This window comes from Pyxicephalus adspersus, chromosome Z (assembly GCF_032062135.1).
Source record: "Pyxicephalus adspersus chromosome Z, UCB_Pads_2.0, whole genome shotgun sequence".
Lineage (NCBI taxonomy): Eukaryota > Metazoa > Chordata > Amphibia > Anura > Pyxicephalidae > Pyxicephalus > Pyxicephalus adspersus.
Window position 1 is genome coordinate 71157769 of NC_092871.1, and position 4713 is coordinate 71162481.

Sequence of the window (4713 nt, forward strand, 5' to 3'; positions counted from 1 at the left end):
AACTAAAAAAGTATTACTTACTGTAAATTTTCCTTCCTGATAAGCTCCAGGCAGCAAGTATACCCACTCTTATTTTTTTTTAAGAGGGCTAGTTACGAAACACTAGGTATATGGACTGCCTTGAATTTTCTGGTTAGGTCCCGAGAGTGGGTTGGCAATGGATTAATCTATTTTACGCTGCCATGGAGCTTATCAGGAAAAGAAAATTATGGTAGGTAATACATTTTCAGTTTTTAAACTCAATCGGGTGTAACTTATTAGCTTCTCCATTGCCAACCAAACTACCTAATTGGCTTCCACCACCAAATAAAAATATTTTATCTAGTTCAGCATAAATAAAGCTATTCCTGGATCACATAAATACAGTTTCTCACAGTACAAATGCAATTTGCCACCTGCCACATTTCAGTATATATTGATATTTGAAAGTAAAAAAGAGCAAAATGGACTTTTTCGACAGTGTCTAAAAATTCATTTCCAATATGGCCGAAAAGTTGCAAAGATAAAATACATTCTTTTTAAAACAAATATTAAAAACATATATATCCAAAAGGAAATATCAAAACAATTCATATATGAAACAACCTCTATGCATCTCTTTAAACACATCCACTTTTCAGTAGGAGTTAATACTAAAAATCAAAAGATAAATTTCAAGTTTTATAATCAGTTTTTTATTTGAACAACCATAATACATCTTTAATGCAATTTAAAAATATATATCTTACATTTACATATTAGAGGACTCCCCTCGTATATTTGAGTAGAAAGACAAGTGGAAGAAGACACAGGAGGAAACAGATTTCACCGACCAAACTTATGGAGCTTGTATCACAGATTGGATTTTCTCGTATTTATATCTATGTGTAAAAAAAAAAGGGGGTGGGGAGTGAGTGTTTTTTTACACATATATGATATATAGTTATACCATTCATTATGCCTTTAGTGCTACAAATATTCGTGTATGCAAACAAACCTTATATATTAGCATCCAAGTTTAAAGTCAACTTTTAAACTTTTTTTAATTACCAATCCATCATAAAAATACCCTTAAACATCAAAATATCATCCATATATCACCATCCTCTTGACAACCATAGAGTGGTATGTAATAACTACCCTACCATTTTCCAAATGAACCCAATCTACTTAAGACAAAAATGTATAAAATAATATGTGTTTCAAACACCTATATAGTGGACTTTCTCCTAAGATCATCCAAAAAGTGCAAGTTATATCAAACATTCATTCCCAAGTGCACCCCACCCACATTTATGAAATGATCCAATAGTTAAAAAAAAATAAAAAAAGCCATAAAATTCTTTTACCAATATTTTCATTCAATCTTTCTGATGTTTACATAGGTGACCATGTGTCCATAACTCTAAAGATATAGTCCGTATAAGTACACCATATCTACACCGCAAAGCTTCCAATATCAGTATAGTTTACATATATATATATATATATATATATATATATATATATAGGTGCTTATACCCATATCTCTGCACAGGGCTCTCTACAATGAAACTTCAAAGTCACAATACAGTATACAGCAATTGCCAAAGTGTTCCACTTCTCAAATGCTACCCTGTACTTACAAATATATGGATGCCTCCTTTTCAAACAACTGATGCTGACTGAAAAACAACCTCGCAGCTCCATTGAGAGACACTGTATCTCTGTGTCTCATCTCCTATCCCGCTTACCGAATGACTCCGTCCCTCGTGACGGGCAAAAAGCCCCGCCCCTTACAGGAAACTTCTCCTGTGTATGACAGCGCAGCGAAGACTGTGCGGATCCTGCTGTGCCATCTTGCTTATGGGAAACGCCAGTGCCCAGCAGAGCAATTATTACAACAGTCATCAAAAGCAATATGCTATACTCATGTAGAATTAAATAAATAACATTACCATGGTAACTTTATTTCTTTCTATACATAATCAAATGCAAATTAGTACATTTTACAAAACAAAAAATCAAGAACTTTTACACTATTTACAGAAACTTAATTCAGACCTAGTAGGAAATTGCAAATTCCACCAGGAAGCCTTTTTGACCAATAGGGCAAATAAATGGCCTAATCAAACCAAACCCACCAATGGAGGAGTAAAGATAGACAGGATGATAAACAAACCGAAGAGGAAAGTGAAAGGGAAAGTTCATCACAGGCATCCATTAGCTCCTACTCCTTTAATTACTCTATGAATAGGAAAAAAGGGATTAAACGTCGAAAATCAGCCCACGAATGTAATCACAATCTAAAACCAAAAGAGGCCTAAAACCAGGAGCCTCCTCTCTTAAATTACCACATGAATACACCTATTGTTCATCCAACACCTCAGGGAGTTGGTCCTATAACTAACACAAATATGACTTTATCTTCTGATAACTCCACACGGGATCACAATACCCCACAAGGGGCTACACGCACCTTATTTAGACACTCAACACGGTCCATAAATAGGGACGAGCCCCAAAGTAGTCCCTATGTATCAATATGCAGTAAAGTTACCAACAACCACCAATTAAACATTTTGAATCTGTCTGAGTATAAACTTTCTGAAATTGAAAAAGAAGTATTAGAACTAGTTTTGAGCTTTTGTCCTGCAAATGCCTGTGAAAATTTTGAATTTATAGAAGACATTCATTTGTTCGCAAGAGAACTCCTTTTTAAGGCACTCTTTGCAGATAAAATGGAAACATCTAGTGGACACCAAGATTTCTTAGTTGAATGCCAAAACTTTGGGGCTGCGGATTACAGAGCTCTTGGAGATTTGATTGAATTCTGGCAAGAAAATGACATTGATAGGAGAGAACTTACAAACTTATCCTCCATTAAGAATGATCAAGGAGAACTTATAAGTAATTATCTAAATGTAAGTGGGGATACCAATACCAATACTTCTTTTTGTCCTAGATCAACAAAATGTCCTGACCTGCGTAAAAATCTGCATATTTATGCCTTTATACAACAAGTTATAAAAGAAGTGAATACCTTACACAATACTTTTGTGAGAAATAAAAACCTCTCACGTAAACAAATACAGGTGATCCGTAGTTTGCAAAATAAACCTGCAACAAAAATAAAACCAGACGACAAGGGTGGTAATATTGTGGTGATGGATGTAAATAAATATAGACATATGTGCTGGGAAATAATAAAGAAGAAGAACTGTTATTCCCAGATTGATTTGAGTACAGTGGAAACATTTAATCTGGAATTTTTGTCCATCATCACGCAAGCATTCTCAAGAGGGAATATTGATAAATCAACATACGATTTTCTCAACATTAGATATCCAAAAATACCTGTATTTTAGCATTGCCTAAAATACATAAACAACTTACCAATTCTCCTGGGCGGCCAATAATATCTGGAATAGAAAGCATTTCAATGAATGCTAGCCATTTTGTTGATATAAATTTAAGACCTTTTGTCCAGTGCCTGCCCTCATATTTAAAGGACATGCCTGAACTATTGAAAGTTCTGGATGGTCTGACTGTACCAGAAAATACAATACTAGTGGGAATAGATATAGAAGCACTGTATTCTAATATCCCTCATGCTAAGGGACTAGAAGTTGTACGCTCATTTTTGTTGGAAAGAAGTAATGAGCTGAAAGAGCATAATGTTTTTGTATTGGATTTGCTTAGACACATACTTATGAAAAATGTCTTTACATTTGATGGCTGTACATTCCTCCAGATGCAGAAATTCACGTTGGGGACCAAATGTGCCCCCACATATGCCAGCCTAAACCTGGGGGGATGGGAAACAGAGCTTTTTTCTGATGATATGTTTTCATGTTATAGACAGGCACTAAGAAATGTTTAGTGAAATATATTGATCAACTGGGACACAATTCCTTCATTTTGAAATATACGTATTTAAGCAGTAACGACTGTTTACCTTTTCTTGATATTGACATTAGAATTTATTCTGACCTCACACTAGCTTCCAATTTTTTTTGAAAACCCACCTCAGGGAACACTAACGTATTAGCAGATAGTGCCCATCCAATACACCTAATTAAAAACATTCCCCATTCTCAATACCTTAGAATCCAAAGAAACTATAGTCAAAAATTAATAAAGAAAACATATAAAAGAGTGAAAGCTAAAACAAGAATAGAGACCTTTTATAAACCCAGCACTCCAAATGCAGTTGTCGATAGAAAATTGAGAATAGTAACGTGTTTTTCTGACCATCATTTAGAACTGAGAGCTATCCAAGAAACATTGGTCATCATTAACATCAGACCCTGTGTTAAGTAGGTTTTTACCATCATATCCAGAACTAACCTTTAGAAAGGTACCCTCCCTAAAGGATAAATTGGTTAAAAGTTATTTTTCATTCCAGGAAACACAGGAAAATCAGGTACAAACAGGCACCTAATCTTGTGGTAGATGTAATTACTGCCGCTTGATTTATAAATTAACTGACAGTTTTTAAATTCCTATAAGGCTGAAGAAAAACCTAAATGGCAAAATAAATTGTAGTCTGGAAGGAATAATTTATATGGCCTTCTGCAGTTGCGGAGGGTGGTATGTTGAAAAGACCAAAAGATGCTTCCGAAAATGAAAGTAATGTAAAAAGTGGCAAAATCATAACCCCAATAAGCTACCATATGGCAATGGATCAAAAATTCAATCTGGATGAATGTTTGTTTATTGCCCTGGAAAGGGTTAACAGAGATTCCAGGGGTA

General features: G+C 34.7%; 1 long non-coding RNA gene across 3 annotated transcripts in view; it reads right to left on the reverse strand.

Annotated features, from left to right (window-relative positions):
* The window catches only part of LOC140343868 (uncharacterized), a 28471-nt gene extending 26731 nt beyond the window's left edge, over nucleotides 1-1740 (reverse strand). For all 3 annotated transcript variants that reach the window (XR_011923423.1, XR_011923425.1, XR_011923424.1), the window contains exons 1-2: nucleotides 1605-1740; nucleotides 729-860 (exon numbers count right to left, since the gene is read on the reverse strand). This is a non-coding gene — a long non-coding RNA (uncharacterized lncRNA). The remainder of the gene's footprint in view (nucleotides 1-728; nucleotides 861-1604) is intronic.
* Between the last annotated feature and the right edge of the window lie 2973 nt (nucleotides 1741-4713).